The sequence below is a fragment of the Ambystoma mexicanum genome, chromosome 7q, assembly GCF_040938575.1.
Source record: "Ambystoma mexicanum isolate Mex_15411 chromosome 7q, UKY_AmexF1_1, whole genome shotgun sequence".
Classification (NCBI taxonomy): domain Eukaryota; kingdom Metazoa; phylum Chordata; class Amphibia; order Caudata; family Ambystomatidae; genus Ambystoma; species Ambystoma mexicanum.
The window spans coordinates 1123606133-1123626312 of NC_090941.1; the positions used below are offsets into that span (position 1 = coordinate 1123606133).

Genomic DNA, 20180 nt, shown 5'->3' on the forward strand with positions numbered 1-20180 from the left:
TCCCTTCCACCTGGTTTGCTCACGGCGGCGTGCCCCTGATTGCATGGTTCCTCGCTTCCCCCTGATTGTGTGTCCTCACAACTCCCTTGCTTCCTCCTTGCATTCCCCTGACCATGTGCTCCGCGCATGCCTCGTGCCCTAGCCCGTGCAGACCGTCACAATCCATGATTGTGTGGTTCCTCCCAACTCCCTGATCACGTGTTCTTGTGTTCCCCTGACAGCATGCTCTGCGTTGGCCTCACACCCTAGCCCGTGTGGTTCCTCACAATCCTTGATTGCGTGGTTCCTCGCAACTCCCTGATCATGTGTCCTTGTTTCCTCCTCGCGTTCCCCTGACTGCATGCTCCGTGCTTGCCTCGTGCCCTAGCCTGCATGGTTCCTCGCAATCCTTGACTGCAATGTTCCTCACAACTTCCTGCTCGCGTCTACTCGCATCCTCCTTGCGACACCCTGACCACATGCGCAGAACATTGGCTAGTGCCCTAGCCCATCTGGCCCCTTCACAATCCTTGATTACGTGGTTCTTTGCAACTCCTTGTTTGTGGGTCCTCACATCTTCCTCTCATTCCCTGAACACATGCCCCATGCATGACCTCGCGCTTGCCTGTGTGGTCCCTTGCAATCCTTGACTGCGTGGTTCCTCACAACTCCCTAATTGCGTGTCATTGCGACTTTCTTGTGACTCCCTGACTACGTGCCTTGCACATTGCCTTGCGCTTGCCCGCGTGGTCCCACGGCAATTCTTGACTGCGGGGTTCCTCGCAACAGCCTAATCACGTGTTATCGCTACCTCTTCGTGATTCCATGACTGCGTGCTACGTGCAATGTCTCACGCCCCCTTCACTCCTGCTTGCTCCCACGTGCCCTCTGTTTCTGCTCTGCTCTCCTGATGACTGTTTGTCCTACTGTCCCATTTTTCTGCCATATCTTTGCCTACGTAGGTCATCACTGTTCATTGCTGTTGTTTTTTCATCACGGACTGCCCTGTTTTGCTTAAACTGCCCGTATTTCTCCTTATATTCCTCCCTCATCTAGGTTCTCTTTTGCCCATTTCTCCTGTTGTGATTTTTGTGGTTTTGTATTCGCCTCACTGACTGCTGTGCCCCATATTGTACTGCTGTGTGTTCCATTGCACACTTCCTTTCTCCAGGTTCTCATTTGCCAACTGCTTTTCCTTGCTGTTTTTTGTTTTGGTCTTGTCTTCTTAGCAAATCGTTCATTTAACAAACTATTCTACTATGGTCTTGTTGTATTGGTCAATTGTCTACTATTGTCGCTTCCATCTTTGTCTTGCCTGCTTGCATCCCTCCCTATGTCCGTCCCTGGTGTCTCCCCCTCTTCATCTCTCCTCTCCCTACCTACTCTATGGTGCTCTCTGTTTCTCCTATCTTTTCTAACTGCTTCTCTATCGACTATCCTGCTCTCGTCACTAAATCTGGTAGGAAGTAGTTTAAAAAGGACATCCTGGTCTCCAACCCGGGCCTCCCTATCACTGATACCCATACCAGTGCTTCCTCCAGACAAACCCTTAATGACATCCTCTTTGTCGTTCCCTTGCCAGACCTATGGCCTCTTCATATGGTCTCTGTGCTGTCTCTTTTCTCTTCTTCACCCATTAATGGTGGCACCTGTTGGGAGGCCCTCCTGGCCCCCTTCCACTCCTCCAAGGTCCTCATTAATGTTTACCTGAATGGTATCGTCTTGGTCCAAGGCCCTGAGGCCAACCTTCTCCTCTTTGATAGATGCTTCCCGCGCCTCATCAATTTCCTTTCTTCTCCTGCTGTCCCCGCTATTCCCTACACAGCTTCCTTGCCTCCCCCCTCTGTCTCCTCCTTGGCTACCTTGCCCTCTACTCCTTCCTCTTCTGCCCTCCCTCTGGCTTCTTCTACACCTCTGCAGGGCGTACCTCTGTCTTTCAAGGATTGCAACATTCTCCATATTGCCACTCTCAACTCTCGGTCAGCTGTCAAACACTCCTCTGACATCTGCCGCCTCCTAGAAGAACTTGACCTTGATGTCCTTTGTCTCACCGAGACTTGGTTCACAGCCAGCTCTGTCATGAGCTTTGACACTCTCCTCCCTGATGGCTACAAGATCCTCTCCACACCCAGATCCAACCGTCCTGGAGGGGGTGTAGCCCTGAACTTCCTCGAGTGGATGCCTGCCTCTGTCATTAATATGCAGGCCTACTCCTCTTTCGAATGCCTCGTCTGCAGGCTCTCTCTCTCTCCTGGCCATTCCCTTACTGTGGCTACCATCTATCGGCCACCTGGTCAGTTCTCCTCCTTCCTCTCTGAGTGGGTGGACCTCTCCTCCTCCCTCCTGGCCTCAGCCACTCAACTCCTCCTCCTTGGAGACTTTAACATCCACCTGTATGCTTCCTGTCCTTACTCTGGACTCTTTCGCGAACTCTGCCACTCTCTCTCACACTCTATCCTCCCCTCTGGCCTGACTCACTCTGCAGGGCACACTCTGGATGTTCTGATCTCTTCAGACTTTCCCCTTTCTATCCCTCTCACCACTCCTCTCTCCTGGAGTGATCAATTTCTCCTTTCCTTCCATCTCACCCTCACTACCCCTCAGGCCAAGCTAACTCCAGCACTGCCACCTACCTTCTCGGTTATCCGACCTGTCAGTTTAGGCTTTCGCCAGCACTTTCTCACTCCCCTCCCACTTTGGCTGACTCATATCCTAACACAGCCTATCCATATTCCACTCTGCTACATCTGATACTCTTGATGTTCTTGCCGGTGTCATGATGATCCGCTTGAAACCAAAAGCCAAGTGCAACTCTTGGTACGACTCAGACCTCGTCACCCTTAAACGCAAGTGCAGGGTGGCTGAGAGGAAATGGCGTGCTTCTTGTGCATTCTCTGACAAACTGGCCTGCCAACCTGCTCCAAAGGCATTACTGTCCCTCTGTCCGCACCAAGAAAAGAGCCCATCCAAGCCTGCATCTGTACACGTATCCAACAACTCGGCTGAACTCTTTAAAATCTGCAAGGAGCTGGCCAGTCTCTACCTCTCCTGTCTCCTCCCAGGCCCTCTACATGGCCCTGGCTTCTCATTTAATCTCTAAAACTCAGGACATCCTGTCCTCTCTTCCTCTCCCCCTCCTCCCTTTACTCTCTGTTCTTCCTATGGCCCCCTTTGGGCCACCTCTCCTCTCTCCTTCTTTGCCTTTCCCCTGTTCTCCCATGAAGAGGTTTCTAGACAAGTCCGATCTATGAAAGTCTCATCAAAACAGGTTGTCCCCTGTTCCTCCTAAACGATCAAGTACCACATTGAAACCATTTCCCCTGCTCTGGCTGACTTCTGCAACCGCTCCTTCGCCACTGGAGTCTTTCCTTACACCCTAAAGCACTCTCTTGTGCACCCCCTTCTTAAGGGATCCTCAGCCGACCCCTCCTGCTATCACCCGATCTCCACCACTCAATTCCTGACTAAACTCCTGATAAAGCTGGCCATCTACCAGCGTAATCTTCACACTGAATCTGTTGGTTGTCTCCATGACCATCAGTCTGGCTTCAGAGCAGTTAGAAGCCCAGAAACTGCTCTCCGGAACATCTGTGAAGACCTACTCTCCAACCTCATCTTACTTGATCTCTCTTGCCTTTGACACGGTCAACCATGCCATCCTGCTCAACCGTCTTCATGATAACCTGGGTATTACCGATCAGGTCCTGGCATGGCTGACCTCTTTCCTGTCCGATCGACCCTCCCAGGTCCAACTACGATCCTCCCTCTCCTCTATCTCTCTCTCTCTACCTTTGGTGTTCTCCAGGGGTCTAACCTCTCTCCCTGGCTGTTAAACCAATACCTGACACTTCTTGTCCACCGCATGGCTGCTCTCTGCCCTGACTTTCAATGCTCTGCGGATGGCACTGAGCTTATTTTCAGTCTCTCTTCCGCCACCTCTTCTCCTTCTCTCATTTCTGACTGTCTGTCTGCTATTCAGGAGTGATGTGCCACCAACGATCTCTGCCTTAATGCCAGTAAGACAGAGATCTCCTCATAGGCACACCTGCTCCCTCCTTTCCTGTCAGTCTCTGGCCAGTCTCCCTTGGCCCTCTTCCTGCTCCCACCTGTGAGACAAAAATGTTCAGGGTCTTCTTCAAATCCACCCTCTGCTTCTCTCCTCACATCTCTGACGTCTCCAAGAAGTCACACTACCAACTGCACTTCCTCAGAGGTATTCTTCCTTTCCTCTTCGTCTCCCAGAAGCTCACTGTCTCCAGAGATCTGGTTCTCTCAAGGCTGGACTACTGCAACAACCTCTTTATAAATCTGCCTACTTCTACTCTCCGTCCTCTGGAACTCATCCCAAACAGGACTGCAAGACTTGACCTTGGCTTCAAGCCCAGGAATCGTATCTCTCCAGTAATGAAATCTCTGCACTGGCTCCCAGTGGCTACAAGGATTAAGTTAAAAACCCTCTGCATTGTCAACAAGGCCTTCTGGGGCCTCAATACCTCCAACTCTCTCTTCCTAAATATCTTCCTTCTCCAGCTCTTTGATCCTCTGCCTCCAACTCCCTCAGGGCAAGTCGCTTCTCCAAGCAACGAGTTGGTGGTAGATCTCTTTCTTCGTCATGGACCTCCCTCTAGAACCGCCTTCCTGCCTCTCTGAAACTTGAGGAGAACCATCTCTGGTTCCGGAAGCAACTCAAGACTTGGCTCTTTGCTTCTGCTTTCTCTTTTCATCTCCCTTGCTGAATTCCTGGTTTAAACTGAAACTGCACTGGCCACCTGACTTTCCTCTGACCTCGGTCCCAGGCCTCCTCCCTGCCTGTTGCACACCCGCACTGCCCCCCTGGAAACCATTCAGGCCTGTTTTCTGTATCCCTACAGTCCCTCTACCAGCACTTGGATACTTGATGTCTGCACTTACCCTTTGCACTTGCCACCAGTTGGCCGCACTTTTTTATTGTTTTACTGTTTGATCCCATGTACTGCACTGTCCCCTCCCCTTTCCCCTTGCACTTTTCCTCTCCGCCCTTCCCTGCACTTGTGTGATCTCAATGTCACCTGGCCTAGTAAGATCATTGTCTCTGTCTTCCCTTTGTTCCCCCTCCCTTTCCTCGTCGCGCCTTGAAACACTTGTGTATAGGCACATTATAAATGGCATAACATATTATATCATATCTTAGATATTCAACATTCATGTTTTGTCACAATTTTAAAATAAACAGATTAACTGTTGTTAAGATTGATTTTCTATCCTCTGGCCTGGTGGACAGATGTATAGAAGGCCAACCTATATTGTGACAGGGACAACTCTGGAGAGCTGTAGCCAAACCAGTTCAGGTGGCAGTGGCAGGTGGTCTAGGCCAAGTTCTTGAGAGGGGGTGATCTTGTAAAGGCTCCATAATGAGTTGACACAATGAGTATCACAAATTACACTTAGGATGTATACAAATACAATTATCATGTATTGGCCAAACACGCTATAGTAAATGACTACTGGCAGGTAGTCACACAACACTAGAAAAAGAGATTAGATATATACATATATATACATACAGTTGCAGTCCTCATTTCACTGGGGTTGCAGGTTCGAGCTGATCTGCGGTTGGTGTCTTTCGCTGGTGCAAGGACTCTCGAATGAAGAATGCAGCAAAACTCGAGGCAGGACCCCTCTCAGGACGGGACTCGGGTCAGATAAGTGATTTTGAACGGTACTCACCACAAAATGGCTATGCGAAGGGCCTCACTTGTCGCGGTCAGACTTTCCCGTCTATCTCTGGTCCCTTTGAAGCTAAAATGCCAACATTATCGCTGAGGTGAGTGTTGTAGGACTGAAGATCTCGTGCAAGACAGAGCTCCACCAGGACAGTAGCAGAAGTTGGTCACTAGGGCTCCTTCAGTCGAGTCTCTGGTCTCTTCATGGGTCTCACAGATGTACTTGAGTCTTGGCTTCTTCAGGTTACTCCAGGATCTCTGAAGAATGGGTTCAGGAGTCCTCTTTTAATCTTAAAAGCCAGGTAAGAGTCAAAACTCCCACTAGCCAATAGCAGGACTAGCCCACACACACACCCCAGCAGTGGTCTAATCAGAACCACTGGCGGGAACATTCATGCATACCACTCAGACACACTGAAACCAGTTTGTGGATTGGGACCAGACAGTCCAACGCCACATCCTGCAAGCAAACACACATAGCCATCCAGTAGCCCGGCAAAAGCTTCTGCTATCCTGGGCACTGGAAGTCCTTATAAAAAAACATATGGCACAGCCATGTTTGGGCACTAGCCACAGTTAGTAGCCAAATGCGCTAAACTCGGAAAGGCAACAATGAAAAGTATCCGAAAATGGTATAAAGTCACTGCTGCCCCCGCTTGTCCATTTAGCACACCTAGAGTAACCAAAAATCCTTGGAGTGTTATTGTAGGGTAAAACAAAATGTGTACCCCATTGTACTGCATTGTAAAATGCATTGTGCAATGAAAAAAGTTACCACTAGTGATAAGAAGTTACTAAAAGTAGTAACAAAGTCGCAAAACTAAGGGAAAGCATTTTTCCCAGTACTGACCGCCTGAAGGACATATCAGTTTCCCCATGACAGATGAGCAAAAGAGAGAGTAGTGAAGCTTACGGCTTCACTTCACTGTACAAAGTACAGGTCAGTATAAAAAAAAAGCAAAATGTTTGGGGGGTACATTAAAATGGGAGGAAAGGTGCAGTAAAGAGAAATCTTTCCTAACAACTGTCCATACAGTAATCACATAATAATGACACCCCCAACCGACGTAGTGTAGTCCCGCAGCATAATGCTATACAAGCAAACGGATCATTCTGTGGCCTTGCAAATGGTGGGGCACTGATAGGAACCTGCATATGCACTGTCCAATATCAGGAGAGATTGATTGTAGCTGATTCAATAGCAATGCAACACGTCAGAAATGTGTTTGCAGTGCAGCATTAATGTCTCATGTCCTTAACCACAGCAGTGGAGTAACATTTCCCAACAAATGATAGATAACAACATAATTATCATGTGAAAGGTTATCAAACTTCAGGCATAGGAATATTTCTTTGATGAAATTGGCAGCTTCATCTGGTACCACAAAGAGATATGTTTATTTTCTCTAAACTGAAATTGCAGAATTGCTTACTTGACCTTCCTCTAAGGAAGATGTTTTTTTCATACCTACACAGGACTTGCTTTCATGTTGTACTGCTGTGTAGAAGCCAAGGCATAGGATGATTCTGCTGGATTTGAACGTTAGCTTGTCCTTCTCCCTGTAATACTTCAACAATGGATTCGTTGTTTGTAATTTAGAATGTGGGCAATGATTATTCAGGGAGGTGGTCAAGGTTTAGGTTTTATTGCTGCAGAGCTGTGCATACGTTACACTGTGACGTGTGGAGAGAACACAGTGCCATTCTCGGGGCTTCTCTACAAAGCCTTCCACATTGCCCTCTTACACATTTCCAGGCATACCCATTATGCACACATTATTGCATCTGGAACGTGATTCCAAGTCATCCCATTTTGCCTGAAGCACCTTCAATTCTTTGCCCATAGTTGAGATTGATGAGGGCATCACTATGTGATCTTCAGCCTGCCCCATACTCATTTCCGACTCAGTTATTCAAGGGCGTTCTTCATCCAATTCGGATTTCAGAGAGTCTATACAGGTGCTGATATCATTTAAATGTGTATTGATGGCAGTGAAACCCACTTGCATGTCACAATAGAAATGGTGCATATCAGACACTTCAAACACTTCTGGGGAGGAGTCTGCACTCAGATCCTCATGAGCTGTCAGCACAGAAGTAGGTGTATTGGGAATTTATCAATGTTGCCCTGTTGTCTGTCACTACTGTGCACCATAGCTGAATGGTCACATGCACACACAGGACAGGCACACTAAGAAATCTGCCAAAGTGGTTCAGTGTGCTGAGTTCCTCCATTTACAATTGCCAAATATCCTCCCAGGGGGTGCAGTTCACACAACTTTAAATACACAATGCATTTTGGATATTCCCAAGAGTTTACTCAGGAGACCAAGCAGCAAATTCCATGTAGCTCAGCTTGAAAAGAAAGCCAGGGACCTACTTCCTCCAGCTGCAGTCATCGTGTCAACAGATCCACAGCACTGCTGCACGTGTGACACGCAGCTTGTGGAGCACAGCACGTGAGTGCCGAGGATGCAGCAAAGTCAAAAGTCCCAGCACACAGGCCTCATTCGGATTGGCAATATCCCTGGGTGGATATTTGGCAATTGTAAATGGAGGAACTCAGCACACTGAAGATTCAGCAGGGCCTGGATTGCCTACAGGGTTGAAGACAATACACTGCACCACCACTACACTGTGCAGCATGAAGCTCCCGGGTTATGCGACCACCATGCTAAGTCGCTCCAGTGCCTAATCTCCACGTGACTACTTTATTTAATGCTGTATGTTGCACATCAAATGCTAGAATATTTCAAACTGTTATGACTGGTCATCAATCAATGCATCCTCGATCTTGTCATCATCCCTATAAACTAAACACATATCAAACTTTATCATCCTTTAAGATCTTCAGTGCCCTATATTATCAACCATATTAACAGAATAGGTGTGGTCCACCTTACAATGTTTCAATTACTCTTTGGAAATTCACTATTATTATTTAAATCCCTCAAACCTTCTATAAGGCCTTCTGTCTTGCCAAATGGCTCATAAGTACTTCTGCGGTCAATCGCAAATGCATCCAGAAATGTAGCTCCTCCTTCTTTGATGCTGTTGTCTGTCAATTTCAATCGTGTTTGATGCATGCTGCTCCCATGATCATTGCAGACGTATCTGTTATTTTTGTGTGTTTGCTCTTTTTCCACTTAAGCTATCTGCTCAGTTTTAGAATGATGCAATTTATATGTGAAAATGAATGTAGGGTGTGCAATTTGTAGTCATTTAATTAGAGGATCCCTAACATTCCTGATTGAAACCCAATTCCAGTAATCAATCATCTATTGGAGCTCCACAATCATTTATAGCACAGATCAGAAGCCCTGTGCTAATGCACTTTCTGATGCCATCCAAGTGCTGCTGATAACCTATAGCTTGGACAGAAGTTCTTGCAGTGGTGCTAAACTGAGCTTGGACAGACGTTATTGCAGTGGTGCTAAACTGAGCTTGGACAGAAGTTCTTGCAGTGGCGCTAAGCTGAGCTTGGACAGAAGTTCTTGCAGTGGCGCTAAACTGAGCTTGGAAAGAAGTTCTTGCAGTGGCGCTAAGCTGAGCTTGGACAGAAGTTCTTGCAGTGGCGCTAAGCTGAGCTTAGACAGAAGTTCTTGCAGTGGTGCTAAGCTGAGCTTGGACAGACGTTCTTTCAGTGGCGCTAAACTGAGCTTGGACAGACGTTCTTTCAGTGGTGCTAAACTGAGCTTGGACAGAAGTTCTTGCAGTGGTGCTAAGCTGAGCTTGGACAGAAGTTCTTGCAGTGGCGCTAAGCTGAGCTTGGACAGAAGTTCTTGCAGTGGCGCTAAGCTGAGCTTGGACAGAAGTTCTTGCAGTGGTGCTAACCTGAGCTTGGACAGAAGTTCTTGCAGTGGTGCTAAGCTGAGCTTGGACAGAAGTTCTTGCAGTGGTGCTAAGCTGAGCTTGGACAGAAGTTCTTGCAGTGGTGCTAAGCTGAGCTTGGACAGAAGTTCTTGCAGTGGTGCTAAGCTGAGCTTGGACAGAAGTTCTTGCAGTGGTGCTAAGCTGAGCTTGGACAGAAGTTCTTGCAGTGGTGCTAAGCTGAGCTTGGACAGAAGTTCTTGCAGTGGTGCTAAGCTGAGCTTGGACAGAAGTTCTTGCAGTGGTGCTAAGCTGAGCTTGGACAGAAGTTCTTGCAGTGGTGCTAACCTGAGCTTGGATAGAAGTTCTTGCAGTGGTGCTAAGCTGTTTTTTAAGCCAAATATTGATCTGTTCATTCACATAGGTCTGCTGAGACATCTGCTGTCTCAAAAGAACAATATTCTTCCAAATTCTATTATTCTAAGTGAAGAGGTAATTGTATGAATAATTATTGATTTCTGTTTTCTCCTGGGGGTCCTCCAGCGTGTAGGAGCCTGGTCAAACCTTACTTACAATTAGGTAAAATATCAATTTACACATTTAGTTATGAAGGTTTTAATGTTCTCTATTTCTCTATCAATATCACCATTTAACACATTTTTGAAGTGGCTTTTCTATATTTGTCTAGGTCCCAATGTATGGTGAATGTATGTGTATTGTTACATCAGTGAGGCGTTAACAGGTTGAACAACTTTTAGAGTGGTCACCCCTCAGTTGCTTATCAACACCTCAAGAGCTTAGTCTTCATATTCCCCTTTCTACCTTCAGTCTTGCTGGCTTGAATGTAGAAGTGACCAACTCTCATTGTATTGATGTGCTCCTGACAGGTCTTTCTTTCAATTTATACTTTTGATCTCCTTCTGACTGGGCATCCAAAGTTCCAGATGAACTCTACTTCTCTGTTAACAGCACCCACTCAGGGGAATTCTCAAGTCACCTTCACAATGATGGATGTGAAATTTGATCTGCCATGGGAGGGCATGTATGGAATTAATGGCCCATTAAGACTCTCAATATGATGGCGTACCACTATCACATGTGCTCACTCTACATTCTTCACCACAAGCCACTCTTTTGTCACAACCTTTTCAATCTTGGCAACACATGTTAATTTGTGGCATATTTTTATTAATACGATGGATGTTATTTTCACTGACCTGCCATGGTCTGATGTCACTGATATCAACACAGGCCCCATTGATGAAAGATCCCGGGCCCATCATGCAGGAAATTAAGGTCTTTAAAGCATGAGCAATTGCATAGACTGCCAAATAACTTTGATAAGTGAAGCTCATTTCATAGGTTTCAAACAAAGACACAGTCTTTTCATTGAGCATCTCATTTCCAGAACAATACATTGACTGTTTTCCCACCAGTTCCTTGTCCGATTTGTTTAAATCCATCCATTGGCAGTTGAATGTTTTTTCCCAGAAGTGTTTAAGGAAGAAGTCTTGAGGGAATCTGTTAGGATGGAGGCTGTAGAGAAATTCCTCAAAACCGGATATCCTGTTAGATTAAGGCTTCAGCCCTAGTGTGCCATTGAATATCTTCCAAGCCTGATGTGTGTACAGTGCTGGAGAGATTGCAAAGAATCCACAGAATATCCATGTCTTCCCTGTAACATTCTGGGTGTAAATCATTTCCAATAGCACCTTTACTTGTGACGCTACGCTGTAAATAATGACCACCTTTGCGGAATGGGCACGTATTACTTCAAGAACTCGCTGGACCTTTTCCTTCGAGTACCGGATGTGAATTCGCTCTGTAAAAGCCACACAGCCACCATTTTCCTCAATTATCTTCTTCACATGCTGGCCTCCTTCCAGGCCTGTCTCGTCATCAGTAGTTATCATTCCCACCCAGGTCCAACCAAAGCGACTGATTAACTGGGCCAGGGCTATATTCTGAAAGGTGTTGGCAGGAACAGTGCGAAGGAAGGAAGGGAACTGCCGCTTATCACTTAGGGTGGAAATAGCTGCTGTGTTGCTGATCTATCAAAAATCACAAAATAAAATATGGAATGAGTTCTATTTTTGCACAGTGTAATGTTTCATGCTATAACACCAAATAAGATCAATTATTCTCTCATTTTAAAAAGCACTGGGGCACATCTATCAAAGGGGCTGGTGCCTCATTTGCATGAGGGTGTGGCACATTCACATGAGCCAGTCCAAATAGCCTGTGCATGTACAATTAGAATCTTCCTGGAGAAGCAGCAGCAGGTCATGCAGACACACAGAGAGCAGAGGAGGGAGGCTGAGCCAACTGTTGAGGTTTATCAGTCCATCTGAAGTGAGGTAGCTGGACTAACCATCAGCATGGGTACCCTGACCCAGACTCTCATGAGAGTGGGGTAAATATTGCAGGACCAGTGGTGCAGTAAAACAAGCTGATGACAAACATTGTTTTTGGGATAGCAAGCAATGACTGCATAGGCCAGTGGCAGCTGCCTTGTGTGCCACGGGATATCTGCAAGGCAAAAGGTCAGCAGAGTGCCAGTCAGCCAGAAACACCCAAGCCTCCAGAAAGAAGACATCCAGCCTGAAATACCATCCAAACAATGAGGTAGGATGCCCGTGACTCAGCCACCTCTATCATCTCCTGCCCCACATGAACAACAAACAACACCTAACTCCACAAATAAAACGTGGTACCAGCCCTGTGGTTATGGTTAAGTTTCTCAACCACTAGGAAGAGCACTTTTTGGGTGGCTTATAACTTTGCCCTCCCTTGCCGAATCCTTACGACACTTTGCAAAAGAAAGTATATAGCCACGTCAGATTGATTATGCTATGTCTGGTGAGGTTTTGTCAGTGGGGGGCAAAGTTATAAGGGTTGTGCAAAAATGTGTGGTTTTCCCCATAGACGCAATGGAAAAAAAAATTGCTGACGCCTACCAAACCGCTGGACGTATTTTCACAAAATTTGCAGCAGGAGCAGCGGATTGGTCCAGAAAGCAGGCTTTTATAAATTTGTTGTAAATCCGTCCAGTAGTTTTTTTTAAAACAACCAACAAGTAGGAAAGAAAAAGTGTGAAATATGGGTTCAGTCCATGGACTCACTTCCTGATTCGATCCACAGACGGGCCAGCTGATTGGATGGAGAAAAGGATGTGGTGCATCATTTTTGTAGGAAAAAAGTCTGCTATTTTGGATTTGTGGACAACCCTGTTGTCTGCACACATTGCAGTAAATACATATTAAAAAACACAACATTGAACTTGTCAAACTAATGAAACAATCTCTGGGGAGTTGCGGAGTGATGAGTATGGGATGGGATATGGTAATAAAAAGCCCAAAAACAGGCTTATTTCTTCTCTGATGTCCGCAAACAGTCTGGGGCACTCCTGTGATGTTCGCTAACATAGAAGATGTTTGGGGACATCTATGCTTACTTGTGCATTACAGGGTTGGCGAACATCTTGGATGGCTTATAACTTTGGAACCATTCAATAAAACTGCATGGCATTTTGGAATGCCATTCTAGACCTGACTCTGAATGGTTCTGCAAAGTGTGGTGCTGTTTTATTAAGAGGGAACACACTTAACGGGGGTCACCAAATATTTTAAAGATTTATAAATGCTGTGCCATTTGACAAATATGCATACCAGTTTGCAAAATGATTGTAGACTTATCTATGAATGTTTATGCAAAGTTTGGTGGGATGTATTCAAGCATTGGCAAAATTAGAGTGGGTTCTCAACATTTGTAGATGGCTTATAACATTGTTGCCATTTTTTTAATGTGGACAAAGGTTTTCAGAAAGATTATAGACCCAACCTTGAAAGTTTGTGCAACGTCTGAATGGATTTTATCAAATGGGGGCTAAGTTATATGACTATTGTATGTACTTACATTTAGATGCTTTTGAAAATATGAAACATGGGCGGATTTCCAGCAGACTCATGTAAGGAGCATTGGCAAGGACCTGAAAGCATGGGTTTCGCAAATGTGTCTGGGTTTTATTTTTTGAAAAGTGTCATAATGTTGGTACAAATAAATTGTGATATACCTTTGGTGACTGAGGTACAGCCTGTGGCAATGGGCAGTAGCAAGATTGTAGGAGGGACCAGCAATGTGGATAAAGGGGGCATGGCCACCAGGGACCGGCAATGTGTTTACGTTTTTTTAAACTCATCCCCCAAATTGTGGCATAACTTGTGTAATGAGTTTGTGATTTACCTGTCATGTCATGTCAAATCCATTGTACATGGCTCTGTGACAGTAGTCAGCAAGTTCCATCTCATGCAGCATTACAGTTCAGGCATGGCTATGCTACATGCCATATGTGTTTTTGCATCAGTGATGTTGGTGAATGTATTATGCCAGTCAGGTGCTCATGTGTGTAGCAGGTGCTAGGCACAATGCACTACATGTTGCATTTAGACATTCCACACAAGTCCATGGCTGCTTTCATGCTACCCTTCACTTAAGTTAACACTGCGTACGTGCAGGAATTTGTGACATTGCAGGTTGATGTGTTGCATGACGACATTGTGATGCCTACGTGTGGGGCTATGCTGTTTACATGGCTCTTCATGTAATTTTCTGTCCATGTGCAGGTGATGAGGAACTGGATGCAGAGGAGGAGGTGGAGGAGGAACAGGATACTGAGCCATGACCAGGCAGGGGTGGTGTCTGCTAACGCAGTGGCCGTGTGTTCGCTGGCGATACTTTGTGGGAGCAGTCCATGTATGCTGTTGCACAACAACAGGCTGCTTCATATGAATTGTTGCCTCAGGGCAAGGATAGGGTGGACAATTCCATAATACCCCCAGCAAGACTGGTGGAGCACCAGCAGCAGGCATTGTGGTCCACATGCCACTCACACAGGCTGAACATGGTGGTCAGCAACAGGAGCCGATGGGCAGAAAGTGAGGGATGTGTGTGCAGCCATGTCTGCAGAGGTTCGGGCCCACATGGAAGCCCTGAGGTTAGAGTATAGGTCCCTCAGGACTACACTGGCTGCACTCGAGGCATCCAGCAGTAGACGGTCTGAACAGCAGATGCAACTGATGACTTGTTCCATCATGGAGGAACTGTGTGTATCCCGTGAGGTGTTGCATGGAGAACTCCAAGCCATGATGTTGCAGATGCAAGCATCTCAGTCCCACATGGCCACTGCAATGGAGGACCAGACCAGGGCTATACGTGGTGATCCTCCCTTACCACTATCACATTCTGATGCAACACCATAGGGTGGCGACAGCAGCGACTGATTTCCCGATCCATGCTAGTCATGCAGCCCATTAACCCATGGAGGGTTTACTTTTTTCTCTCAACATTCACACATGTGGGTGTTGACGTGCACCCTGCACCTCTTCCCCCGACCACCGTTCCAAGGCAAGTTTTTTTATAATTTGTTTTTTGTCTGTTGAGCATTTATGTGGCAGTGTGTTGCTTTGTGTTGCAGCCAAGAGCATCCACTGTAGATTTTAGCTGGACCCATGCAGCCTTGTCTCGTGTTGGTACCCTCCTTGTTTGTGTCTTAGGGTTCAGACACATATGCCACTCCTGCTTCCCCTTTCCATGGGCTTGCAAGGAGTGCAGCATGTAAAAGTATGGCAGAAAAAGTCACGAGTCCACAGCGCTTATACAGTGATTAAGAAAATAAACATCAAGGCTGTGGGTATCTGGGCGGTGTGGGTGTACTGCCAATACACATCCACAGGAATAGTTGAAGAAAAACAAAGATGTTCCCAGCCTCACTGCGCCAAGAAATTATAATTAGTTGTTTTTGCAAAGAGAAGCCTTTATTGTTTGTGCGAAGAGAAGCCTGACACGTGTTTCAAGCTGTGTACAGCTTTTCATCAGAGGCTTAAATTGCATAGTACATCATTTCCATACAAATTGGGTAAAGTTAAAAATAAAACATACACATGATTGTTTTGTGCAAAGAATTGTTACATAAAGAACACAGGCACAGGTTGTGAGCAAGCAGTCCAGGGCGCGATGCAACCACAAAAAATATAACACATGTACATCACATGTAGGAAGAGTGAAAAAGTAGAAATTAAGTTACCACAAATTAACCAATTTCATTTGTAGTAGTCCGTTCACAGACAAAAAAAAAAAGAAAAAGAAACATAATTTTAGAAACAAAAATAGAGGTTACCATAAGAAGTTTGTCGAACAAGCATCAGCCACAGTACATCAGGTTAAGAGAGCGGATCTATTGGTGCCGAAAACTCGGTCTAAATCATTAAACTCTGAAAATATCAGGTTTATCACAAGATATAACTCTGATAGTCACAAAATACATGCTATTTAAGTAAACATTGGCACTTGTCACATCTCGACAAAGACATCTCAAATTGGTTGGACACTAATGTCAGTGTGACTTACAGCAAAGGTACATCCCTTAAAAATGTATTGAGTCCATCATTTATGAGCACTTTATATATATCCAAGAATTGGCTCAATTCCACCAGAGTCCTTGGCTTTCATAAATGTGGTGTTTGTAATATGTGCAACTTTACATTTGAAACATCCACAGTCTCTTTTGGGCTACGAGGTAATCATGAAATCAAGTCTTTCATCAATTGCAATTCTAAGTTTGTAGTGTATTGCATTATATGCACCTGTGGCCTGAAATATATAGGGAGCACTATTCGCCCACTTAAATAAACAATAAAGGCTTCTCTTTGCACAAACAACTAATTATAATTTCTTTGCGCAGTGAGACTGGGAACATCTTTGTTTTTCAGCGTGTAAAAGTAATTTACACAGTGGCATTGGGCTTCCATTCTATCTGTGGGCAGTCTCAAGTCCGACCAAGTCCGACCTGTGTCGGACTTATAATGGCCAACAAAAGACTTGGTTGAGACTCTCTCGGGGGCCATCCACCCGAGAACAGGTCAATGGGCTGTGTTTTGTTCCGGTATAGAGACTCCCAGAATCCCTGTTTGTTTTGTAATGAGTAATGTATGCCAACAATTCTTTAAATCTTTACAAAAATTCCTCAATCACTATGTGTGACTAAAAGACAAAAGTAAAATGAAAACTTTACAAACCATAGACTCCTGTACAGTGCGCAGTCACACTGGTCTGCTAGGACATTCATTAGCCTGCATTTTAGGAACTGCATGCAAACACACTTTCCAACACATCAAAATGTTTACGACACACCTTCCCCTATACGGAATCTTGTGCATCGACTATACTATGCAAAAAGTCCTGCTCTAGAACTGCAACATTTTATTAACTTTCTTCTAAATGGAACAGCCAAAGAACTTCTTCAAGAAATAGAGCACATTGAACGTAAATACTTTGGAACTGAAGGTGATTCCGAAAAATCTGTATCTTTAGAAAACATTACAGAAAACCTCATTAACATCAATGTCCTAATAAAGACATACAAAAAAGAAATAGCCAAGTTTCAAAACACATCTGCTGAAATACCAGACCAAGTATGTGGCTGCTGTTGCAGAACGTTTTTTTTTTAAAAAGCACAACAATAGTAGAGCTAGCCTCCAAAATAGAAGACATTGAAGAATCCCAATGGTTCCAATTAGCTTTATATATAAGTGCAGAAACTAAATATAAAATAACTAACCCCTCAACAGTTCAAACGTAATGCAACACAAAGTTTGACACTAACCAAATTATCATTTACATTTCCACAACATAAATAACAGTACTACATGACCCTACTCCAACTTCATAAACCTTGGAGCAAAGAAATTAGGTAACTATGACTCATTTGAAGCGGAAAGCAGTATACCAAATGACAATTTCAAACAATGCAAACAAATGTTGGACAATGAATGCCAACAAGAGAAGGAAATTGAAGCTCAACTAGACAAAAATATTCCTGAGGGAAGTCAACCTTCCCTTAAAGGAAGCCAAGTACCACTTGGAGAACCACTCATTCTAAAAGAAGTAGAAATAGCCATGACTAAGGTAGAAAATACCATGTATCAATATGAACAATCTGAGGAAAACTTGTTAGTGCTGGAATCACAGCTAAATGATGAACAACGCACCATTTATCTAGAAGACACTCAAAATATTAAACAGGGTTTTAAACATGAAACTAAAACCTGTAGCTTTAAAAATTATAAACCTCTGCTCCTTTATATAAGGGGTGAAGCTGTTTCTGGTAAAACATTTTTTATTAAAATAACAAGCACATTTCTACACAACTTAACACACAAAAAAATGTTGGCTGTAGAAACAGCCCCACACAGGTTTAGCTGCCTACAACATAGGAGGTGTAACTTTACACTGACTACTACTCCTCCCCGTATAACACCAAAACAATTTAGAATACTACAAATTATCGTCAGAAGGTGCTAATGAAGTATGCAGAATTCTAAAACAAATGAAATTGAGTGCTCCTGACAGATGAAGTAAGCATGGTTTCCAACCTCATGTTGGCTTTAATACTTCTGAGAATGCAAGAAGTCTTTAAAACCAAATACGAAGAACTGTTTTGAGGAAAACATTCTATTGTTTTCACAGATCTCCTATAGTTAACACCACTGAAAGGTCAACATATTTTCAAAACATTAGGACACAAACAATGAAATACCCTCAGCAGCATTGGAAATGTAAATCTCTGGCAACATTTTCACTACAGAGAACTAACTCCAAACATGTTTCAGTCTGCAGACCTCACATATGCTAACATTTTAAAAATCATTAAAACTGAGTTGCTTACTTAGGATGCAAATAGTAGACTCATCCAGGAGCTATTTGGATGAAACACATTCAGATGCTCCTGATGTCATGGCACAATCAACTGAACAAAATCTTAAATGTATGTCCTTAATGCCAACCCTTGCAAGCTGTAGTCAATTCAATGAGACAATGTTGAAAAAAGAGATGCAACCCATACTGCACATCAGTTCCACAGACAAACTAGTAGTGCACGGCATGACACTTACTATGTGTCAACAAGCAACAACATGACTAAATCACTTAGAAAAATGTACCGCCAACACAGCCAAATTGGATAAAATATTGACTTTGTGTCTAAACTGCAGAGTAATTCTAAAATATAACCTTGGCGCAGAACAAGGTTTAGTCAATGGAGCAATTGGTACATTTTGTTGGCTTTCAAACATATCCACATGACGACAACATTCAGTTTGTCAACATCCACTTTGACAAACTTGCAGAACTTAAATAAATTAGGCAGAAGCAATTTCCTGTATCTCTTGCATATGCTGTCACTATTCACAAATCACAAGGTCTTGCCCTATATCAAGCATTGTTTTACATTGGCAGCACAGTCATTAAAGAAGGTATGAGTTACGTAGCACTTTCACGTCTGCAGACACTCAATGGTCTATTCTTAGTTAACTTTGATGCAAAGTCAATGCTGACATTCCTTGCATCCAGGAATACAACAGGCTACGGGCACCCTCCCTACCCCCCATCTGTATATGTAACATGTATCTCACAAAAGGAAACATTTTAAAAGACAAGTAATACGAACAGAAGCTATGGCAGATTTTCAAACTATACCACTAAAAAAACAATGACCACATCCTTCTCCTTCAAATAATACAACCACAAAACTGTCTAATACAAAGTCAACTGTGCATCAATCAGAAGCGAAAGACAGAAATGTCTCTTCTCCAGAAAGATTTGTTGGCCCATCAAACGGTCCACAAACAGAACCCTCTGGTCCATTTCAATTCAGCAGCTCAACTGGAGTTCATTGTTATGGTAATGTGACAATGAATCTTCTCTTTCAATTGCCACTAATTGTTCACTACATTTACTTAACCGGCTCGGACTAGTTGTGTTTTCAAATACTTGTCCTTCATAGAAATGGCACAAATAATCCTGACAACACTTACAACATCTCAGGTATAAGGGATGAATTGGACTACTGTGCAGGAATGTTAACATTTACCATAAACACACAGAAGGATCCACATGAATTCCTAATGTACTTACTACAAGTACTGGAAACCAAAAATATCCCTATGAATGAAATCTTTCAGATTTCATACATGTGTAAACATACCTGCAGTCTCTGCACCCATGTTTCACAAGACCACCTCCCAAATGACCGATTTTTTGAAGTATCCATATCAAATTCTGAATCCATTGCATTTCACCAGCTTCTGCAGAATGCAAATCATGGCATATTATGCCTGTTTTGCAATTCAGACAATCGTTCCACCAGACACATAAACTCACATAGCCAACATGTCATCCTAATGCTTCTAAGGTACAATGCAGATGGTACACAAAATAACTGTAATCTTACAGGCTTCACAATTGGCCAAGGATCTCTTGGAAAGAAAACCTTCACAACAGTAGGTATAGTATAATACACTCGTGCCACAACCACTTCAGGGCACTACACTGCATGTGTCAAAAAAAGAAGTGGGTTGTTTGAATGTAACAATACCTCAGTTACTCCAAAACATAGGTTACCAGCAAATTTAACACATACCTATTTAATATTTCTTCATCCCAAATTTAGTCACTAAGCTATAGTACAATTAACAGTTAGAATATGCCAGCAGGTATCTAACTACATCCATAATATTACAATAGACCTTTTGTAAGTCAATTTAGTTAGAATACGCAAACAGGTATCTAACTACTTGAAAAACACACTTCATTGCAAAATACGCCATCTCAATTCTTATATGAAATAACATCTTC

General features: G+C 44.0%; 1 pseudogene; it reads right to left on the reverse strand.

Annotated features, from left to right (window-relative positions):
• The window catches only part of LOC138528209 (extracellular calcium-sensing receptor-like), a 163731-nt pseudogene that overhangs the window by 127960 nt on the left and 15591 nt on the right, over positions 1 to 20180 (reverse strand).